This window comes from Ictidomys tridecemlineatus, chromosome 7, assembly GCF_052094955.1.
Source record: "Ictidomys tridecemlineatus isolate mIctTri1 chromosome 7, mIctTri1.hap1, whole genome shotgun sequence".
NCBI lineage: Eukaryota > Metazoa > Chordata > Mammalia > Rodentia > Sciuridae > Ictidomys > Ictidomys tridecemlineatus.
Window position 1 is genome coordinate 22,667,618 of NC_135483.1, and position 25,304 is coordinate 22,692,921.

The following is a 25,304-nucleotide window of genomic DNA, read 5'->3' on the forward strand; positions in this document are numbered from 1 at the left end:
AAAAAACCAATTTTGACTATATGAACTGATCAGCATCATTTTCTCTATTATTATCTTTGTGCTGGAAAAAAAGAAATTAACCATCCTCCCAAAAAGAAATTTTGAACTGTACTAAAATTTAAAATTCTTGTTTTAAGATTGTCAGCCTCTCTCTCTCTCTCTCTCTCTCTCTCTCTCTCTATATATATATATATATATATATATATATATATATATATATATATATATAATTGTCAAATACTTTTTACCTTAAAATAGCAATGTGTCACAGGAGACTGTTGAGAGCAGACCCAGGGCAGACTTGCCCACAGACACTTAAATATCAAGTCACCATTACACACCATGATCTGTTTACTGATACCTACCGGCCCCCGTGTAAATTAGGACCACTCTTCTCAGCCTCTCATACTGAACTACAGTTACAGAGGGAAGTTGTGAAAGGCTGTTTCTCTGCAAGGAGGTGTGGATTCACGGAGGTACAAAGATATTGTACAGTCAGAGGGCCTGCGAACCCTCTGAACACAAGTCATGTTCTAACCTCGTAGTAATAAAGATGGTACAAGATCAAGAAGATGTACATAATCATGAATTTCAACTCATTTCTTGGTCATAAATTTCAAGTGCTAGGTCATCTAAGTAGTTCTACGTGGAACTTATTCTGACTCCTTTCCTTTCCACCATACCCCTGCAACTCCAAAAAAATGACCCCAGGAAGGGCTTGGATTTGTTGCAAAAGTAATACTGGTCAGAGTCAAAAATGTGACCAAGATAGACAAATATGTAGTCAGCTACGTCTTCCTTTATTACTACTCCGTGCAATGATTAAATGTTATATTCAGATATAAAATGGAAATCATTAAGGTACACTCTGACTTGCTTCATTTGGGTAGTTGTTAACTTCTGGAAACTTTAGGAAATTAAAATCTATAAATATAAACTTAAAAATATTAATTGGCAGAATGTTCCTATTTAAAACCAGTGGGATCTAACTTTCCATAGGAGAGGAGTTTTTGTCTGCTTTGTTATTCCCTATCCTCAAAACTAAGCAGAGCCAGAACAAAGTAGGTTTTCAATAAACACAGACTGTGTGCATGCATGCATGCATGAATGAGCTACATTTACAAATAGTTTTCTTTTTTTTTCCCTGCAAGTGTCTTCCTTAAACGTCAATTACGAAAGATGTTAAATTGATGGTAAAACATTAATTTCATTTTATTTACCAAACCCAATTGATTAATAGTGACTTTCTTGGACACCACATTAGAAAAACTTCTGTGGCTCATTCAAACTCAGTGGAAATGTTTCCTAATCAGTTTGACCCATACAACAAATATTTGTTCTTCCTGAGATAGTATTCCAACTTGCTGTATGTCTACTATCCAGATTTTGTCATTCTTAGGAGAGTGTCTCATCTGGTTGAATGAATGCCTTCCAATAAGATATATATTAATCTTAAGATTTATGGAGAAATAATTCAATTTCCTCTTCCCTGTAAGTTTCTAGTATGTTGATGTATCACCAGAACAACCAATCTCAAAGAACACCTATAGAAACCTGTGCTGTGCTAGAGAACACAAGGGCACATAAGATTCTGTTCTGTTGGAACCACAGGAAAATATTAGCAGAACACTTTTTCAACTATAACCCAGTTCTAGGCCTCCAACCTCATTTCAGCATAAGTCCAATGTTCCAGGCTAGTTGTCCAAGTCTGTTGAAACCTGCCTTTCGACAATGCGATTTCTCTTTCTAAAATTTTTATTTTATTTTTTGTACTTGCCAGAATGAACAAAACTGATTTTTGTCAGCTGTTAAAATGGAGCAAGATCGGGGGAGTGTTGGGGGGCTTTTTCATGCTTTCAATTCTTGTAACAAAAACAGACATTTCGGCCATTGTTTTTCTGCTCTGGAAGAGGTTATGTTTCCGATATTGCATCAGGCATTGATAACTAAGCAGATTGGAAGCAGTGCCATAGTGAGCAGGCAGGTTGGCAATTGTGCCTAATTCACATGGAGCCAATAATAAGCTTTTGGCACCTTGGAAATAGAAGCCCTGAAAATCCCAAGTCCTTCAGTCAGTGTGGCCTCCCTCTTATCTGATATTGAGTGATTCTAACACTAACAGACTTTCTGGACATTTCCAGATGAACTTGGGATGTGCTGTTGTTGAACTCCCAGGTCAGGTTTGTGAGTATATGACTCAGATCTGGCCATTGAACTCCATATATTCCACTGTGTGCTGCCTCTGCCAATGCACCTTAATGCTGACTGGCTGAGTAATTCAGACTATTGATTTTGTTGCAGGACTGAGTCTCCTTTAAGTTTTAAAAAAACAAAAAACAAAAAAAAAACTACCACTTAGTCAAAATATGGTAGATCACAGAGTGGTTTATAGCCATCTTAGCCTGTAAATTCAAACCAATATTTTCTCTATCAGAATTAGATCATTTCTGCCAGCTCACCTCACCCTTAGCAAATGTTATTTCTGTGACACTCTAAGTGTTTTTATTTCCACCAAAATTGACTCAGACTGCACAAGCTACAGTACATCTGCACACTTTTGATATGAAGAGTATTTTCCCTCTGGTTTGAAGACCTGGAGTTAATTTGTGTTTTAATTATGTCATGTGTAAATATGGCTTTGCTCTTCAGAGGGTCTCTTTCCCTCCACCACCTCAGGAATAAAAATAGGCTCCTCAGATCCAACCAGTCAGGTATGTTGACTGTGCAGCTCATGGTTTTTACTGTTCTAAGAAAGCAGCCCAGACACTGAGCCTTGTGGCATGTGAGCAAATACTTCTTATGGATTGACACCTGAATTTAGGTGCTCTTCTACGGATATTGGGAGGTAGATCCTCCTTCTGCTCTGCTCACATGGATGAAAGTAGCACCCATCTGGCCTTCCCAGTCATAACTAATCAGGCTACTGCATTTGGAATCTTCTGGGGGTTCTTTGTGATTCTTACCACACTTCAGTCCTAATTTATATATACTTGTTGCCTTCAACACAGCTGCTTGGTTCTTAACGTCAAAAGCCCAAAGAGAAACCACTCCCCTGACTGCTACCTCACCAGCTATGAACAAATACCTGATCTCATTTTATACCCAGGAGTGACAATGAGCCTGCACATCTTAAGTTGTTAAATTATCAAAATATTTCCAGCCCAGTTATGAAGAAGAAGGAGGAGGAGGAAGAGGAGGAGGAGGAGGAGGAGGAGGAGGAGGAGAAGAAGAAGAAGAAGAAAAACCCACTGCCCCCAAGTCTTCTTGGTGCCTTATTTCCACACAAGCCCTTCCACTAGAACACCTTAGGCTTCCTCCCTCCCTGAAATTCACCACCTACAAGGTTAAGAGCAAACACATAATTTCTCTTTTAATTCTTCAATCTTCTCATTGGGTCCTTTCTGAAGAGATTTTATTCTCATGGTTAGAATAGTCCAATCTCTGGTGGTTAATCATTAATTCCATATTCTGATCATGTCTTCTGATTTCTAATCCAAAATATCTAACATCCTGGTGGGCATTTCATTGGTATCACCATAACTACCCAAAGCAACATTGGATCAAAGAAGAAACTCATCATCTTTCTGCCTAACTACAGCTTTCTTATTCACTTTATCACCCTTTGCCCAACATGACACTGAGTCATTCTTGAATCCTGTTTCTCTCCATCCAGTTAGTCATCCAATTAGATGATTTTTACTCTTAATTTATCTTGCATCCATCATTTATTTTTCCATTCCCACTGCCACCATGGCATGGCTGATTTGTTACCTCACTTTAATATCAATAATAATTTCCTTCATCTTCTCTCCCATTTTTTTCCCTGCCTACTATCTCCAGATGAACCCTCTTAAAATATTCTGAACACATCAAGTGCCAACAGTTACATCAATTGATTTTCAAATATGAAACCAACCTTGCATTCCTGGAATAGATACTACTTGATTGAGGTCATTATCCATACTAATTCAAACTATTACAATTAGTTTTATTTGCAATCAGAAAAAAAAAGGTTGAATTAGGGTAGTTTATTATGCCATAGTTGAATCATTTATCCATTATTTTAGGATGGCTTTAAATACCATCTAATAACTGATGACTTCCAAATGAATATAAGCAGTTCATATCCCTCCCCTTCTACTCCAGTTTTTTATGTCCAATAATTTGCCTGACATCTCTAATGTCTATTAATCATTGTAACATATGCTTGTTTAAAACAGAGACCTCCAATCCTAAAGCCTGCTGTTTCTTCCTTTTGATTTCTTTGAAGTCATTTTATATTCCTTTCTTTCAAATGCCACATATGAATCATTAGCAAGTCTTTTTGTCTTTAACTTTCAAAATATTTAAATATTTTTGTTACACCCTCTCCTCTACCACCTTACCCAAGTCATTGTCATATCTCCCATGGACTATGATATTTATAACTAGACTAACTTCCTGATCATAAAACTTTGTTGAATTAATGGCCCACTGTCCATAGATACCTACAATAGTTTCACAATATTTAATAGCTAGGACTTACCTTCTAATGTGAACAAGTAAATGATCAGACAGATAAACATCATTTTTAGCTAATTGGATCTGTGGCTATAAATCTGGGAATTGAAATCCATGAGTCTTGCTAAAATGGGTAGCAATCTAGGGCTCATCCTAAGTGATACTCCTAAATTAAAACTTTCTGTTGTAAAAGAAGTTTTTGTATAAATCATGCATTGTATTTGCTTTACTTAGAACTGAGTCACACCCATAACCTGGGAGTGTATGCTAGCTACGAGTTGAAACAGAATATTTGGAGTCTCATTATCAAATACTTTTCAACTTTGTATGATATATGAGAGGTGCTGGGCTATTTAATTGACTAGTGACTAGTGATTGATTTATTAGTGACTTCATAAGAATATCTACCAATAGAATCAATCAGAAATTCTAAGAATCATTTATAGAATTTGCTAAATGTATACATGCTTATTCACCCATCCCCTATGTCTCTACCCATACCAACATCCTGGTATAAGTGGAGATTAGAGAATGGCTCCTAATCTCTGGGAGACAGGGAAATTTGGAAAACTTTCTCAAACAATTTTTGTAACTGCATAAACCTTCTTCCATTACCAACTAAATGGAGTTCCACTGGTGATAATTTGATTCTTTTATGGCTTTGTTCAACTATTTACATATGTGTGTGTAATTACATTTTTTATATTCAATAGTAGAATCCACAGAAAAAAACTATGAAATTATTTGTGTGCACAGAGATCGCAAGTATCAGGATTTTTTTTTCCACCCATGATACATGTTAATTCTTTCTCTTTTAGGAAAGAAATGTTGTTTCACTTTGTCTTTATTTCTTAATCTGCATAGGGGATTATAAATTTGTTATGTTTGCACTGGAAGTTTTTCCCTTCATTTATATGTTTTTTCAATCATTCAAAATACGTTATTGGCTGGGCATGGTGGCGCATGTCTATAATCCCAGCTACTTGGGAGTTTGAGGAAGGATGACTGCAATTTTGAAACCAGCCCAGACAATTTAGCAAAACCCTGTCTCAAAATAAAAACAACAACAACAAAAAAGACTTAGCATATAACCAGTGGTAGAACCCTTGCGTAGTATGTGTGAGGCTCTGGGTTCAATGCTCAGTATCACACGCACGTGCACACACACACAATGTTATTAAACAGTACCTCGTAAGTTCTAAAACAAACATTTTAAAAATCAAAAAATAAAGTTAAAAACTATTTACTACCACTTCAAGTTATGCAAGTTTTCCCCAGGGTATATTATCTATTATACAAGGTCATTGCCTCAATTTTTTTTTATTAAATGACTGGCTTATTTCGTGGTAGGGATCAGGGGGTAAGTTGGGGTGATCTATTTACCATGAAAATAATTTTAAATCAAACAAGGAGCCAGATGTGGTAGCTCATGCCTGTGATCCCAGAGACCAGGAGGCTGACACAGGAGGAAGGCAAGTTCACATCCAGCCTGGGCAACTAAGAGCGAAAAATTAAAATAAATAAAAAAAGAGAAAACAAGCTGGGCGTGGTGGTGCACACCTGTAATCCCAGCAGCTGGGGAGGCTAAGGCACTAAGCAACTCTGTGAGAGCCTGTCTCCAAATAAAATACAAAAAAAAAAAAAAAAAAGGAGGGGAGGGTCTGGAGATGTGTCTCAGGGGTTAGGAGCCCCTGAGTTAAATCCCCAGTACCCCCCCAAAAGAGAGGAAACAAAGGATTCAGAGGAAGATTGTGAAATATATTTCCTATGGAAGAACACTAATGCACATAAATATTAGGGAGGACTATATGTAAATAAGCGTTTTTAATTTTGAGGGACAAGAGAAAAAAAAACACATTTAAAAAAGTAATCTAATTTTCTACCTAAAAACAAAAATTATACAACTTTCAACAAGTACAAATTATATACAGTATAAGAGAAAGGAATGCAGTGCCTATGGGGATAAAGAAAAGCCAAACTATGAGAATCAGAAACTAGTATGAGTGGAGAAAAGGAGCGTCAATGAAAGGAAGGCTTTGAGATCAAAAGTGAATGGTATGGAGTCAGCAAGAGAGAGGGCGAGTGGAGAGGCAAAGGAAGAAGGAAGAAGAGAAGAGCCATCTCCAGCCAGCGTGGGTGCCCGTAGTCACAGCCCTTCCCTGCAGCTGCTCTTGTTCTCTAATCCTCTCTTCCTACCCACTGTCCCTCCACCATTTCCCACCCATTTTCTATGATAAATTCTTATAGGAAAACAAACTCAAATCTTTAGGCTTCTCATCTGTGTTTTGGCCAGAAATTGTCAGGACCCAAATTAGATCTAATTTCGTCTCTTCTTAGAAGTTTGAACACCCCAGTGAGTGGGTTAGTTTAGGGCTTTTGTTGTACTAGATTATCCGACATAAAGAGTGTATTGTCACTAAATCAAACAAAGACTTCTTTGAAGTCAGTGACGAATTTGATGGGAGACCATAACTCTTCCATTACTAGGAAGAGATCCATATAATAAAGCTTCTCCTAACATCTATTATATCACCACTTTGTTCTCGTTACAGAACATTTCTCATTCCTTTACCACTTAGCTTTTCTAGGCTTAATTTCCTGAAAAACCCATGTGAGAAGCACCAAAGTGCTGTGTTAATAAGTTCCATTCTTAAGAGCTCAGTGTAGTTGTTTTTGTATTTGTATTTGAATTTGAATTTTTGCACATGGATATAATGTCAAGTCAATATGCATCTTGGGATTGGGATCAAAGATGAACCACCATTTGGGAGTTTCTTTTGATTGTAGAATTGTGGGTTCCTCTATTCTAAAAAGTGTGAATCATTTTGAAATTTTACATAGATATAACCCATGTTACAGTACTTGAATATAATTTGGAAGGGTCCTCAGATACAGAAACAAGGTGACTGTAAACAATTCAGACTATTGCTCTTTATTTAAGGTCAAGTACTCAAAAATTGAATGTACCATACAGTTTTTATTTAAATAAGATGAAATAAATGGTAGATTATACTCTAAAGTATACATGCCTAATTTTGATGCCTAATATACCCAAATCAGAGAATTGATTTTACATAGATAGATATATAACTTTAGAGCTTGCATTTCAAAATAGTTATTAACTTGGAACTATGTGTTACAGAGATTACCATGCAGATTTCTGCTTGAATATTTAGGGAAAAATGCATATATTAGAAATTCTGGGTAATTTTTAAATTATTAACTTTGTTTTATGAAGAAAATTTTATTGAAATGAGAATGCCTTGGTTAGGGATGATAATGGAGATGGATACATGTGAATAAACTCCACTAACATTCTAGAGACAAAAATCACAAGATTTATCATGTATTTTAAATGGGAGGGGTTGATGAAAAGGGGTTATAAAGAATGAATCCCCAGCTTCTGGTGGGAACACTTGAGTGAATAGTGATGCAATTTAGATAAAAACAACCATAATAATATAATATGTGGAAATATTGAAAATGATAATAAAAGCTAAATAAAAAATCAAGAAGTTAATTTTTCTATAATAATGTTGGTGATCTGGACATCAACCACTTGTCATGCACGGTGTGAGTCACTTCACATTCATCATCCTTCACTTATATCCATAATCCTCTGAGCTTGAGGACATTCCTTCATAAACCAGGACATCAGTGCCTAGAGAAGGAAAATGACTTCCCGAGACTAGGAAAGGATGGGCCAGGATTCACATTCAAATTTGGTTGACTTCAAAACTAATGCTTTTCATGAGCTATAATAAATATCATAATTAAGGAAAACTAACTATGCATTTATATTAGTTTAGCTTACTTATTATGAAGATAAACATAGTTTTATGGAAAAAGAAAGAAATTTATTTCTTGACAAGAAAGGATTTTCATGGCAATTCTGGATAGGGAGACACCATTAATAACTATTTCAATGCTTAAAGGCTTAAAGAAAATTTGATTGATGCCAGTTACAAATCCTGTATTATAACTAATGAAAAAAAAAAAAAGAACCTAAAGTCAAAGGATTATCTTGGCTACCCTTGATTACACTAACACTCATGGTTGTGCTTTAAGATTATTCACTAGCAACTCACTTTACTCTGTTATTTAACAAAATTTGCTATTTTGTATTTAAATAACTATTTTGAGTGCAATCTGAATAATACTTCAGAAAATAACCATTTCAGATTTCACTGGAATAGAATCATGAAGCCAGATTGACAAATCTCTGGCCAACAGATATGACATTCAGCTCTTTCCTAAAACTAATAAACAAATTTGCTGAAACTCATAAAGCAGTATCAAATGCTGAGAAGCATTTTGGTCTGGTGCAACAATGGTCCTGATTTTGCCCCTGCATCTAATAATGACTGGTTGGGAGACTCTGGCCTATTGACTTACCCTTTTTGAGCCTCTCTTACCTGACTTGTGAAGTAGGGATGGTACTCATGTCTTGCAGTACTTGTTAGAATCAGGCAGAGTATGTAGGGTGAATGGCAATATGATTATAATTAACAGTTGTTATTGAGATTGATGGTCATAGTGGCAGGAATGGCAATAATAATGGCAATAAGTATTCCATCTCAGTAAAGATGTGGTTAGGAGCATGGACTCTGCAGTCAGAGAGCTTTTCATTCACAACTCACTTTGGTCATTAGATGGTCAATAAAGTGATAATAGTAGGCCATCCCTCACAGAAGTATTGTAAAGATTGTGTAAATCCATTGATAATCAAGTGATTGGAATCATGCCTAGCATTTAGAAGGCCCTGTATTTATGTGTTATTATAGATATTTATTGTGATAGTAGAAGTAGGTACAAAAATGTCAATAATAATATTAACATAATGTCAATAATATTAACACAAAACAGTAAGTCCTAGAAAAATTTCTGTTAATGCTAAGTGGTAAATTTCCTGAAGGAATGTCTTAGAATTATCTCTTACACATGTATCACTAGTCTTGGTGAATCCACCTAAATTTCCACAAGAGTTACTATGATTATATCAGTGTTTCTCAGTTTCCACATTTTCTTTTATTTTCTTTAATTAAGTTAGGCAAAGTAATAGATGTGAAAGTGCTTTTAATGACATAAAAGGCAAAGTAAATATACATTATAATTAGATGAATGCTAATAATCATGATGTAACATTCTTTGTCTATCTACCTACTATCTACCTACATAGTTACTTATGTAGTTACCTGTAGAGTTATCCATATATCCATCATGAATTTCTTATTTTTAAGAACACTTTCCTGTAGTTTATTTTGTACTTGAAATAATGATGATCAATAAATAGGTAATAATTATTATTCTGATGTTACTGATAAAGACGAAGTACAAAGAGATTAATTAAAATATCCAAGTTTACGAAACTTTCATGGAAGGATGCTATCTGTAGATTCAGATTTCTAATGTACTTATTATTAGAGTGAAGCTGCTTTAGTTTATATTTTGCACTACTTTGGGCCTTCCAGAATATTCTGTTTATTCACTCATCTACTCATTCATTTGTTTAATTCTTCTATTTATTTGACAAGCATGTGCAAAAGCTACTTGGTATACACCAACCACTGCAGATATGGGAAAACTTATCAAGAACAATGGAACAGAAATAAGAAACCCTGATACAATTCCTGGCTCTACTACCAACCATCTGTCTGCTCTGAATCTCCTCCATACGGATGGTCAATGGCATCTTGAACAAGATCTGGCTTAAAGGCTACCTCCTCCTTTGTGAAACCTTCCAAGAATATCCCATATAATCAACTCTTCTCTTCTGCTTCTGCTTCTGATCTCATTTGCTGCCTGTTTTCCTGCTGCCCTGCATAATTGCACTTGTCCTGAGTGAGTTGAATTTTCACAAGAGGCAATTAGAGAAGTGAGAGGACCCTGGGCAGAAGCAAGAAAATGTGAAACAGAAAAGAGAATAAGTAACTAGGTGAACTGCAAACTTATAGGTTAGGATACTTTTTAGTTACAACGGAAGTCTCACTCAAACTAGTAAAATATCGTCTATGTCATTATGTTTGTTAACTTCTGCAGTTACAAAACAGCAACTCAGATTTTCTCAAGTAATACAAAGTCTACTTTAAGAATGTAAGTGATATTTCAGGCACAAAAAAAATGACACTCCAAGGATATTTACTTTCTAAACACCAAAAACATGGATGTGTATGTTGATGCATGACAAGCAAGAATAAGACCAGTCCCTTTACTAAGGAGAAGTAAATGGAGTTAAGGTAGCTAAGAAGCTGAGCTTGAGATGGAAAGACTTGCCCTGGATTGCATGCATGGTACACAGGGGAGGGGAGTGTGAATTAGTGTCAGAGAGGGATTTCAACTTGCTATATGACTGGCTTTGAAAAAGTAGGAAGTCTCCATGAGCCAAGGCATGTGAGCTGCCTCTAGAAACTAGAAGATTCCAGGAAAGGAGCTCTTTCCTTGAGCCCATACAAAGAATATAACCTTGCTAACACCTTGATCTTAGTTGGCAGAGGCCCAGGTTTACCTCTGCCTACAAAACTTTACCATACTAAATGGACATTCTTTTAAGCCACTAAGTTTATGTGAACCTGTTACTGTACTAGAAAGGAATTGCACAAATAATGAAAAGTAAGACTCTAGGCCTTCAAACCACACAACCAAGCACTGAGGGAACCATGGCTCAGCCTCACAGGAAGACCTGTATCTCTGGCTCTTACATGGGGAACAGTTTCTTTGAGCATTACTCTGGATTTCAGTTTATCCATAGCCATTGTTATAATTGCTGTTTTTCTTTCATATTATTGAATCTGCTTTTCTGTGCTTCTGCTTTTCTCTCAATGCTTTTCCAATTCCAGAATCAGCCCACGTCTTTACCCTTTCCTCCAATTACTCACTCACTGAACATGCTGGCTACCGGCCTTTGCCACCTGCTTTACTCAGTGTGTCTTTTCACTTTTGCTCTTCTCTACTGAGAGCTCTTATGCATAATAACTCATCAAATCAGAGAATCTTATTTATTTTATTAAATAATATTGACCACAGAAGGCAGATCTCTGGTACCAGGTAACTTTGGAAGATGTCAGCCAGACTCTATATTAGCTGTTCAGGCACCAATTGCAGGTTGCAATAATTTTTGCAGAAAAAGAAATGCTGAGTTACAAAACATGGCCATCAATGGGGCTTACTCAGCAGTGAGTGTACACAGGGGCATGCATATACATGTGAATGTTTAACACTTATAGGAAAATAGACTGTTTTTCTATCACAAGGTTAACATATGGATTCTGGAAAGAAACACCTTAGTTTCACATCTTGGCTCACTTACTTACTACCTGTGAGACTTATGGCAAATTGCTTAACTACTCTGTTTCCTCATTCATGGAATGGAGATATCTTTAGTATCTACTTCCTAATTGTTGTGAGGATTAAATAAAATAATCCGATTAAAATGCTGGGCACATGAAAAGTTCTCAGTAAATTGCAGATGCTATTGTTACATTTACGGCCTCATGGTTCTTGTGAGGATTAAGTTAGCTTATATTTTCATTGCTGCATGTGAGAAGGGCTTGTCTCCTGAGTAAAGCATACTATCCTTTGAGGTGGAAGAGGTTTTATATTATTTTGCAATTGCTCATTGAAACTCAAAGTTGATTTATTACATAGGTGCTTCCCAATTTATTTCCTCATTCAATAGTCAATACTCATAGAACATCTACTATGCACCCAAATTTGTTACTAGACATGAGAGTACAAAGATAAATAGGATATTGTATCTGATCTAAAGGCCTCAGGATTCAGGGTAACAGAGAAAAAAAGGAAAAGATGGGATGTGGGAGGAAGATGGAAGATAAGCTCAATCAAACCAGATCAATGATCTCTTAAACTTTGGGAGAAAAGAAAGGGAAGCCAAAAGATCCAGTGAGAGGCTGGGGATGTGGCTCAAGCGGTAGCGCGCTTGCCTGGAATGCGTGCAGCCCAGGTTCGATCCTCAGCACCACATACAAACAAAGATGTTGTGCCCGCTGATAACTAAAAAATAAATATTAAAAAAAAATTCTCTCTCTCTCTCTACCTCTCTCTACCTCTCTCTCTCTTAAAAAAAAACATCCAGTGAACTTACAGATCACTGAGTCCAACTCTCATTTCATAGGTATGTAGTGAGGTTTATGTAATGAGTTTTCAGGGCCATTTTATGATGACAAACCCAGCAGTGTTCCAGGCCCCAGGATTAGTTTAGAAACAGAAGCACTCCCCCTCTCCCCCTATTAGAATCTGTCAGAGGCCAATCCAGGGCATGTTGTTAAATATCTACTTACCAGGAGAGTGTTTGTCTGGTGTAGGTTACCTTGCCGTTGTTAAAAAGAGTTAGCACTAGGCCAGCATCCGATGCTTTACAATCTAGTTTGACACCTCATCATCTTTTCTATTGGGACAAGATGACATGAATGTTAAATGGAACCCAAACCTAGCTAAAGAAACCCATGCCATCATGGTTTTCCTGGGCCCCAGAATAAGTGCATTGTAGCACAGTCTCTCTTTATTCTGTCTCTAGAATATTTCTCTGTCATGCTCCCAAGGAGTCCAGAATAGTCCTACTAGTCTTAAGTCAATTATGTAGCTAATGACTTCATTCATTCTTTTGAAAACACATCTTTCAAAATCAGGGTGTTAATTTTGATGATCATACTCAGGAATATTTTATATTACCAGTTCACTGAAGTTGTCTGAATGATATGAATTTTATCAAAACGTTAGCTTTCTTCCAAAAGCAATTTGCTTTAAGATATCATATATGGGCTGGGGTGTTGGCTCAGAGGCAGAATGCTTGCCTTGCACATGTGAGGCACTGGGTTCAATCCTTAGCACCACACAAAAATAAATAAACAAAATAAAGATATTCTGTCCAGGTATAATCAAGAAAAAAATTTTTAAAGATATCAAATACTATAACTCCCATAAACCTTACATAAGTCCTATGCTCCCCGATATCCTATGAATTCTTTTATCTTTATATCGACAACACTGTTATACATGATTTGTTGAGTTTGCATCACTTAAGATGCTGTGAATCCTTTGACAGCAGAATCAACTTCTCCCTCCCCCCAATTATATATGCAAACATACACACAGAAATAATCTTTATATTTCTAGTCCCTAATGGTATCTAGATCCTAGCAGTAGAATCTCAACAAATGCTTGTTGAATTGCATAGGATATTTTACTTGTATTCCATCACTTACTCAACAAATATCTTCTATGTACCTACTATGACTGGTGCTGGTCTGTGTGCTGAGGATACAAGAATTAATAAGAAATAACTTGACCATGTTTGTATGGAACTTTAGTCTACAGACTTACTTTTAACAAATCCTCATAAGAACAGTTTAAAAATCATTCTTGGTCCTACACGCTGACTTTGAATGGAGAGCAAGACATGAATTCAGAAAGTTTCTATCAGTAGAAAGTTCCCAGTCAAACCATAGTTATTTTAAAGATGGTTTCCAAATTGTGAAAGGTTAGTCATAGACTCTGGAGCTCCGTGTCTGCTATTTTTAATGGCTTTCTGCCAAAAGCAGCTTAGCCTAATTGGGAAGGGATGTGTCCTTTCCTTGATAAGTGAATAACTCTCATGAATGATAATAGGAGTTATGTGTGAACATGAGGAAAAACTCGACTCCTAATACCGTGGATTGCCTAATAGCTTTGTACAGACTGCTTCTGTGATTGATTGTCGCTCCCTAACTGGTTTCCATCTATCAATATGATTTGAGGACAGGATTGCTCTTTTATCCTGGATAAGTCTCTCCAAACAAAGACCAGCTAATTATTTAAAAATTCCAAAACACACTTTAGGATAGTGTTATGGAGTGAAAACACTCCCATTTGGATATCCCATAGGAACTGCCATTCATGAATGTTTAAAACAGATGCTTCAGTGAGCTACATATTTAATTAAATCCAAACCTGTTGTTATTATTCCAGAAAATATTATTATTAGCACAAGTTCCAAATGGAACTCACAGCAACTTCTGGTTGGAGTTTGGAGAAGATATTTTAATTTCTAAAGGAATTTACTTAAAAGTAGAAATCACCACAGATATCTAACTACATTTTCTTCAACTCAAGGCCATGATAGTTTCGAGAGTCAGTTAATTGCTTAGATCATTGCTACTTTGCAGAGTGACTGAGCCAAACAGCTGGCTGGACAGGCCACATACATCATTAAAAAATGCTGGAATGTGCACATGAAGTAGCCATCTCTGCTTCTAAAAGAGGAGAAATTAAAAGGAAAAAAATGTCTTCAAATTTTATAAGATGGACTTCGAAGATTGGCAGATGTGTCACTAATTACATAATTGCTTTCTTATGTGGTTCTAATAAAATTATTTGAAGCCTAAAAAATGTCTAGCAGTTAATTATTTAATTTAATACACAGTTATAACAAAAATAATTAGTATTTACTTTAAACTCTAAATTGTCAACAAAAAACCTCAAGTAATTATTTTCATAGTGCTGCATAATGAAATAAATGTGTAATTAGTGACAGATGGGACTTTTAAAATTTAAAACAGAAAAAAATCATATCACCTGTTTTGGTTATTTTTTATATGAGTGAAATTAGAAGTTTTGAAAATGGTGTACAGAGAGAATTAAAAGAATTAACTTACATAAATTAATATATTGGTCCTTGTGTGTTCTTCCTAGAGTCCAACAAATCTTCTTTAAAAAGTCTGCTTTGAAGCCCAAATTTTGGTTTGAACTGTGTTGTCAACTATTTCCAATTGTTTTTAAGTGATTAACTTGAGGGTGAAGACCTCTCAGATCTTATAGCACCATTTTATTTGAGGCCAAGTTTTAATAATAGGATAAAATTTTAGCTGAAGTTGGCAGAATTTATTTGTTTTGTATGATATCTTCATTCTTTCTGAAGGCTTTTCCTGCACCCATTGAGGACATGTATCTTTCTGTGGCTCATAAAAGGGCCTGGACCATGGCTAAAATAATCAATATGGTCTCATCTTGTCAATTTGCAAGATAAGTAAGATGGCTGCAGTTCTCTTGATTATTAGGTTCTGTGCTGGTTGTAAATATGAGCATCTGTACACTTTCACCAACACTCACATATGCATGCAAGTTACCAGTCTTCATTATCATCTCATTTCTAGTGTTAAGTCAGTTAAGACCTATCCGCCAAAGAGATCCCATTCTCATTTTGTCCATCTCTGTTTATCCCCTTCTTTTGGCCACATGACTCTCAGCTTGCCTGAGAGTTAGTCTCCCCACCCTTATCAAGTCAGTTACCAGAGCAATAATCATAATTAAATAAACCCTGATCTTTTAATAAATTATCTTATAATATCAATCTTCTTATAAAGAAATGCACTTTGGCATTTTATTTAAAAGCTGCAATTGAAAATAAAAACCTATCCAGCTGAGCTGTTGCCTACTGGAAGACCTGGCTCATGCCTTATTTATTTTATATCTATAAAACCAGAGTGGTGGCGAACTAATAGGTGCTCAGTGAAGGTGTATGGGGAGTGGGATGCTTCCTATCTCATGTTTAGAAATGGTAATTATTGGGAAATTTCCAGTATTTGACAGAATCTGAATGATCCTATAAGTAACATTTTTTTTTTCAGCTGAGTTTGGAATCAATTAGGGTAAATATACAGAAATCAGATGGATAATAATATCAATTATATTTTAAGAAATGCTATAAAAAATGGTTTTCTTTGTGGTTAAATGTGTTTGCCACTGTTCTGAACACTCCAAACAGAAGTGTCTTTCTGCAGGGTGGGATCTCTTTCTACATGGGGATGGTGGAACAGAAGTTTTCTTCTCTGCAGGTAATGAGATCCAAAGACTCAGAAAGGGCGATGCCTCGTGAATCCAGCTCATCTTACCAGATTCACCTTACAGGTGTTCCTTCACTGGAGAAGAAAGGTGTAGAGAAAGATCACAAGAAATACATAAAAGAAGCACCTCAGTTGAGAACAGATTCCAGAAATAAGAATTTCCTTCAATATTCTCCAACATTTTGGTTTTCTACAGACAGGTATGTGGCTTCCTTATCAATGTATTCAAACTGTTTAGATTCAGGAGTCAGGACAATGGCAAAGAGATTGTATTTTTGGTATTAACCAAAGTCAGTCCGAACAATGTGACCCGGATCCGTGGTCTGCCAACATTCCCCTAAACCAAACTGTCTCTAAAGCTTCAAACTCACCCATAAAAGCATGTCTTGCCACTTGGAAATGAGAACCACCATCTCTGAAGTCCCATGAATTACCCTCCTCTTTTAGCAATAAAGGGAGAGAAGGGGGTAGAGATTAGCCAGAGGATTTATACTATCTTATGTTCTTTCACAAGAAAACATGAGGAGAAGGATACAAGAGTTTATAGCAGGTGTGAAAGAAAGGTTTTAATCATGCTCATAACTATCTCATAGAAATATCACTCTAAAGAATACATCCAGAACAGGCAGTTCTGATAGCTGGGCGATGAGCTAACCCATAAATAGAGACTGAACTCTCCAGGCTGGAGGGGATGATCTGGGGTAACTGTGGGAAAAGAAGTGAGTAATAGGAAAGAGTGGAAGAATCCCCAGGAAACGCAAATACTTATAGGATAATTAGAGAAGAAGGAACACAGGGAAGCTGAGACAAAGCAGCCAAGAGAGTTTGAAGAGACACCAGAAGTGAGTTGCATAAAGCATGGAGTGGCCAACACTGGGAAATTTTCAATGGTCAAGTGAGATAAGGATTGGCAAGTCTCCCCAGGCTTGAGCAACTATGGAGGGATTGGGAACATCTGTACTAATAGTGTCACCAGCATAATTGGATCAGTACCCACACTCTCTTAAATATGTACCGGTTGAGGAAATATAGGTGGCTTATAGAAACCTACCCACAAGTGACAAAGGACATGAGATCATTTGATGGGCTCTTCAAGCCCACTGGCCACAGTCCTAACCACACTCCCTAGTGGTTTAATCATCAAGGTGATTTTTACAGTCATTCTAACTTCTGTATTTCTCTCTTAGCTCCAAATTGTGGAGAGAATAGGGAGAAGAGCAGTGTTATTTATTAGGCAATTCCAAACTCCAAAAAGTGAAGGGTCAATGTGGATTGAAATCACTTTTATGTGGAAAGGACCTAAAGAAGGAGAAGAGTCCCTTGTAAGGGCTGTCATCTTTTCTTTAAGTTCCTTTGTGTACCTCCCCTTATAAAATAAAGAGATTCCAGGTACACACTTTTTTTTTCCAGCGCTGTCCAGCGTGGAAGCTAACGCTTAAGGTGGCAGAGCCGTCCCACCCTCAACATGAAAACTACTTCTGTGTTGCATAATTTCTTCGCCAGTTTCTTAGTTTAACGTTGCATCCAGCCCTTTTGAACCCAGCTCATCTTGTCAGTGCAGGCAGCTGGCGATAGAAAGTGATGGAAAATTCAGAAGTGATTCTGCAAATGGGAACAGACCAAGAACAAATAGAAGAATGTCTGGTTATTATAGAGAACCCAAAGTTTTGTTGTTGTTGTGTAGTGGTGAATTTTTAGTGGAACCAGTATACACAAATTGGGAAATGACTCTAAATTCAGTTAACTTTCCAAGAAGTATATAATTTTGCAACTGAGATGCTTGGCTTCTGAAAAGCTATTTTCTTCCAGTTCCTTTAGCATTATGAACACTCAATCTCTGTCCTCTTGTGCTCTAATCTTAGATGTCAGTGTGCCCTAGGAATTCACCATTAACCTTATATTTTGCCTGTATACTCTCCCCTCAGTAGATCTCATCCACTTCCATGACCTTGATCTAAATGGGAACACCATTAAAACTTAGACCTAGTATTCTGACCATATGGGTAAAATGTCACAACACACAAGCTCCTGAAACTCAAGAATTTAAATGATGAAATTATGTAAACCCTGTCCCCCCTCATTTAACCCTGACCTTAAATGTCTTCTGTAATCATGTTAGATTTTTTTTTAAGCCAAGATTAAATAAATAGCAAGGACTTTTGAGCATTCTAAAGGCAAAGATAAATGTATCTCAGTTGCACACTGGGCAGGTGACCCCTGTCACTGCTCCCATCAAATTGCTGTCCATCTAGATCTGCATTCTTCAATAGATTAGCAACCGGCCACATGTAGCTACTAAGCTTTTTCAGTGTGGCTAATAGTCACACAGAGATGTGCTGTAAATGTAAAATGCCCGCTGAATTCCAAAGAATCTATACTGAAAAATAATGTAAAAACATCTCACTAATAATTTTCTACTGATTAAGTGTGAAAATTAGAATTTTTAAATGTATTGGGTTAATTTATTATAAAAGTTTTCCTCTAATGTTATCTGCTTTTTAACATTGCTGCTAGAAAAACAGCAAATTGCACACATTACTTACTACTATATATTTTTATTTTGAAATGCTGCTCTAGGTGTAATACTTTATTCTGTATTCCTATTGATCCTATTTACATATCCACTATCATACTTAGCACATTTATTGAAATCATACTGGATGTGCAAAACACTTTTTACCAACTTGTTATTTAAACCCTGTTTTTATATTCAGTCCACTTTTTAAAAATAAATAGTTCTTAATTTGAGACCTTGCTCCAAAGTAAGTGTAAACACCAGACTTTTTTCTTTGCTTCCTCTAGTGAGCGAAACAGCACTTGATCTAAATAAGCTCAGACAATTTAATGCATCCTCCCTACATTTGGGTGGGGACTATGAGCTCTTTGCTTTGGTATTCGAGGTTTCCATTGTCCACAGTGGATTGTGCCACAAGCCACAGTGTCCATTCCCCAGAAAGCCTGCAGTCTGGCTCATTGGACTCATTTTTTACTTGAGTCTTGCTGTTTCTGGATGCTGGATAGTTTTTCTCCTTCCTGGTAACTTCTGCAACCTTGGAGATTTCTGTGAGCCACCTGCTATGCTTGAATGTGGTTTTTCCCCATGAAAATTTATGATGAGACTTCCTTTTCCAAGGTAGCAGAATTGAGATTGTGGGGTCTTTAAGGAAGGTAATTAGATAACAAGAGGTACCATGACTGGAAAGGATTAATGTAGTCCTAACCAAATTTGATTTGTTCTATCAAGAGCAGGTTGCTATAAAGCTGCCCCAGTCCCCCCGACACCCCTCCCCGCCCCACACACACATACACTTATCCCCTTCTGCACCAGGTCATTTCCCTATTTCTCTTACATGTTGTGACAAAGCCAGGGAACCCTTACCAGTTGCCAGCACTGTGCTGTTTGAAATTTGTGGTCACCAAAATTATGAGTTAAATATACCCTTGTCCTTATAAGTGAATAATCTCGGTTATTTTTTTATAGCAACAAAAAAATAGATTAAATACCCCAAACTTGTCCTATAAATTCCACTTCTTTTATAATCCAGAATAGATTTCTGTTCTTTGTAATAAAAAAAAATGCTGATCTATTCTGATCACTCTATTCTTGAATATGAGGAAGAGATGAGCTAAGGAAAGAAGACAGGGAAGATATTACTGAGACAACTCTTTATACATAGACCCAGAGTCAAGAAATGCCATGCACATGTGAGGAACTACAGGAGCTTGGAGAGGACAGTGCAGCATGTAAGGGAAACAGATGGAAGTAGAGAGGCAGAGCTATCAAGGATTGAATCATGGAAGAAGTTGCATTCTGCGGTAGGACTTTTTATTCCGTGTATGATGAACCACTGGTATATATTAAATATATATGTGGCAAGGTCATATTTCCAATAAAGATGGATTGCTCCATCAGTTAAGAATGAGTTGGTTTCAGATAAATAGATGAATAGAAGTTTAAGCCTTAGGGTACATGCTGCACTGTTAACAAAAAGTCTAAATCCAGTTGGTTTAAGGTGGTACTACCAATCAATGATGTCATCAAAGCCCAGGCTCTTGGCAGTCTTGTTCCCTTCACCCTGTGCTGACTTTAACCTCGGCCTCTGGCTTCATGGTCACAGATTGGTCCCTCTATTCATTCCACTTCCCCAAACATCTTAACTGTAAAAAGAGGATGGAAGAATTGCTATCTTCAAGGTACTATGTCTCTTAATCTGGGAGTAAAGCCATTCCCCAAACTCCTTAACTGATACCCTTTATGTTTTATTGGGGAGAATCAGGTCCCCTAACCACTCCATGCTGAAAAGGAGGTCAAGAAAATAAGCATCTGGCAAAAAACAAACAAGCAAACAAAAATAACACAAAACCCACGATACGTTGGGCAGGTAGAAGTGGCACACTCAAAATAAACAAAGAGAATTTAATAAAGCCAAGTATTCACAAAGATCTAATTGATGTGCAGGGAAACCACAGGGCTAGAGTATTCACTGAGAGCTAGTGTGAGTCATGACTGCCATTCTCACTTCTCTGCAGGCACAAATGGAGGAAGCTGAAGACAAAGAGAGATGTTTGTGGAAGTAGAACTGATGGCAGTTTTAGCCTTTGGTCCCCTAAAGTAGCCACACACAGTCATTCTACAAGGAGGGACCCAAGAAAGATGAATACTCCAATTGGTCTCTCTTTAACTACCAGCTCATGGGTGGAGTTCAGCTCAAAACCATATGACAAAGGAGCCCATTGATGTTATCCACAGAGGTCAACCTCATGGTGGAGAATAGATTTGGATAGGTAAATAAAATCTATCTGGCACAGATGGACACACCAAGCTTAATCTTTTGGTGATAGACACTTTGCTACCAGAACAAATAGTGTGCTGATAGAAGGAAGAAGGGAAGGATCTGTGGTTCAGGAAACCATTTACCCTTGATGGATGGAGATGAGAGATTTATCACAACAATCCCCTGGAAGAGATGACATGAGATAGTAACTATTACATAATTTTGTATAGGATTTTATAAACCTCTTCCTTCCTCACTCCCTCCTTTCTTCCTCCCTCCCTCCTTCACTCTCTCCCTACCTCTCCCCCCAGACACTTTCTTTCTTTCCCAGAGACTGAACCTAAGGAAGCTTAACCACTGAGCCACATCCCCAGCCTTTTTATTTTTTATTTTGAGACAAGTTCTCACTAAGTTGCTTAGGACCTCGCTAAATTGCTGAGGCTGGCTTTGAACTCATGATCCTCCTGCATGAGCTTCCTGAACCACTGGAATTGCAGGTATGCGCCACTGGATCCAGCTATTATTTCTTTATTAGAAGATATCTTGAAATTTTTAAAATACTCGCTAGATTTAGAGAGCTCAGTTGCATTTAAGAGAGTACATTTTGGCTGGTTTTAAATAAAATCTGTTGCTTTCTGTTTTAAATCTTTTTTTAAAAGCTACATTAAAATTCGAAAATGCTTCCTATTGTAATAGACCCCAGTCGGTCATATGGACTGTGTTAACTAGCAGAAAAGATAGTAAATTGGAAATAAAATTAAACTGGGTATTAGGATTAATTTAGAGATAATTTAGTTGTTTTAACAGAGGCAAGAAACTGCTACCTTTGTCAATTTTAAAGCTGGGACACTGTATCAGATTCTGACTTCCTTGCTTATCTATATACCCTATCTTCTACTTTAATACCTGCATATAATCACATCTATCTTCCTTTTACTCCCCTACCTACATCCTTTCTCCCTACAACTACCAGTCTGTCCCCCACTCCCCAAATTGTGGTATTTCAAAAGTATTATATAAATGGAATCAAATCATACATAACTTTGTAACTGGCTTTTTTTTTTCCCACTCAGCATAATACCTCGGAAACCATCCAATTTATTGTGCATAACAATTTTTATCGCTGAGTAGGGCTCCACGCTGTGTACCTTTTTTCAGTTACACTGCTGTTATACAGCTGACCATTTGTGAACCAATTGCTCAGGTGAATTACCATATGGTCACCTAAATCTTTGCTATTCAAAGTGTGGTGGGCAGACCAGCAGCATGAACAGTATGTAGAGCTTTTTAGGATATGGAATCTCAGGTCTCAGCCTAACACCCTGAATTAGAATCTGCATTTCAATAAGACTCTCCAGTGATTCATAGAGTAATAAAGTTAGAGAAGCACTCATGTAAATCAAGCTGACAACATTAAAATAATTGCAGAAGTTACTTGAGGGTAGTTCCCCCACTAGATTTGTAGAAAAACTTGGGTCTCTACTGTGCCTCTTGGAAGTAATTTAATGTATTTTTCTCTGAGCTTTCAGACTATCATTCACTCTTTAAAAAGTTAACTGGATTAATTTCCCCAAAGTTTCATCAGACATGTTACCAGTCTGTATGAAAATATTCTCTCCCTTAGCCAATCTGGCAAATCCACTGGAGAAAACTGGGAACTGGCTTGTGGCCATTCTATGTTCAGAGTGCCACCATTTTCACTACAGAAAGCCCCATTGTCTAGAAATAACAGTGAGGTTTTGCCCACAGCAGAAATCTGCATTCAATCCCACTATCCCAGGAGTGGAATTTCGCTCAGAGCCAAATTCTCCAGTCTTCTTAATTTTGGTGAAGATATGTGTTTTTGCAAGTGCAAATTCATGAAATTAAAGTTGAATTTTTCCTAGCTTTCCTCTATCCAGTGTTTTATGACAGGAAGGACCTCTGAGTATTTTCTCAAAATAGCAAGTGCCAGCAAAGTTAAGCCAGGTTTGCTGTTAAGCTCACCACCCAAGTCTTCGCGAAGGGTTGGCTGGGAAACATAAGAGTATCACATAAGAAGATTGTGGATTCTGACAGTCTTCCAGGGCATCCCATCAGGTGCAGCCAGGGGTCCAAAGGAATGTTACCCTTGAGAGACCTCTGCACCTGAATCCCAGGGACCTGTGGGATCCATCCACTCTCTGGTCCTCTCTGTAATGTTCTTGTGGATAAGGGCCTTTATGATAAACAAATGAGCCCTGAGTACTGTGGAGACTACCAAGTAGTTTGATTTTTGTAAAAAGATTTCCATTAAATATGTGTAAAATGGATTCACAGAGAAAAACATGGTTGAAATGACTGAAAATGCACCAAGTGGTATGTACTTACTACTGTTTCGTTACTGCAAGTAGCAATTCAACTGAAAATGTTACTTTGACTATTGTTTTAGTTGGAAAGGTGTTTGCTTTCATATTCCCAGTTGCTAAATGCAGACAGTCAAAATTTCTAACAATAGCCACAGTATGTGGCCTGACATAGGTGGTGTCAAAATAATTTCGATCCTGAAGGTAATTATGCTCTTCCACCCCGCTCCCTGTGTTTAATGCTCTTGTGAAATTTATGCAGTCAAGACAAAGTGCATTTCACTATGATGTATTATTTAAACTGGAAGTACGTTCTTAAACTATGCATTGTTGGATGGGTAATGAGTTTTTAGTAAAGAAATGAGAAATGACTTGTTTCTCTTGAAAACCTTTAGTTTGACAGATTTCTGTTACATCAAAGATATTTTATAAGCTTATAAATTAGAGCCAACTGACGCTGAACAATCATTTTTAACATTCAGTGAAGAAAATGCCCTTGCCTAGCTAAAGGGGGAAAAATAAATAAATGAATCAAATGAAAAAAGTAATATATTTGGGGATTAAGAAGCCATCTTTTTATATGAATTTCAATATGGAGATTCTGTGTATCTAGAATGAATTGATTGATTGATTGATTGATTACCAGGGGTACCTGGGATTGAATTCAGGGGCACTTGACCACTGAGCCACATCCCTGGCCCTTTTCTGTATTTTATTTAAAGATAGGGTCTCTGAGTTGTTTAGCATTTGGTGTTGCTGAGACTGGCTTCAAACTCAGGATCCTCCTGCCAGAGCCTCCTGAGTCACTGGAATTACAGGCATACACCACCATGCAGGGCCTACCTAGGATTCCTTTCTATTGTATTTATTTTCTTTATTCCATCAAAAAACATTTCTTCAAGCCCTTGAAGTTGGTGAAGGAAACATACCTTCTGTTTGGATTTTGTTTGATGTTTACAATATTAATCCAGTTTTTGAGTGCTTTTCCATACTGATTCTTGAATCCTCATATTCTAGAATGATCTGAAGAGTTTCTTGGCTTTCTTCTAAATCACACATTAAAGAAACTACATGTTTACTGTGCAACCTCATTCCATTTATGTATTTTAAATTTTTAACTAAATCTTTACCTTTTGTGTGGCTGCATTTAGTTTGACGTTCACAGTGCTACTGCACGTCTCTTACTCTAGTTTCAGGTATAGAAGAAAACAACAGAGTGGCAGCTGAAGGTAGATACTGAGAAATTAGCTAAAGCCATTTACAGCATTTCTCAAATGATCTCACGCTGTAGAGCTTCTAAATTTCTCTTAGGTCGTAATTAAAAGGAATATTAAAGTCATAGAACTCCAATAGTATACCTATTTTCTAAAGCTAAAAATCTTAAGGTGAATTTTTATTTTTTTAATTGTTGGCGATTTATCTCATTGTGACTTTGCTCTACTGTATTTAAGCTACCTTAAGTGTTCTTTCTTTTATAAGTCCATAGTCACCAAGAGGGCTTCAATTTTACTGTTCCTTTCTAAAGCCATTTCTATAAATTTGAAGATGAATTATTCTGTCAAACTTCTAAAACTAAAAATCTCCTGCTCCACTTTGCTGATGTATAGACCACTAGACATCATTCTCATTCCAGATTTTGCTGCATTGCATAATCATTGAGGCAGGTGCTCTCTCTCCTTGATGGTCTCTGGAAGTGACCACAGGGATCTCCAGCAACTGCACTTCATTGCTTGCTGCCTTGCTGCTCACTTGAATGACAGCATAGTTGCATGGGCCTGACCCCTGCAGTGGAACAATGCTCAAGATGGCAAATAGACCAGAAGGATTTCCTCCTCTTTCAAGCTTTCTATTCTTGAACTCTTGTCCTT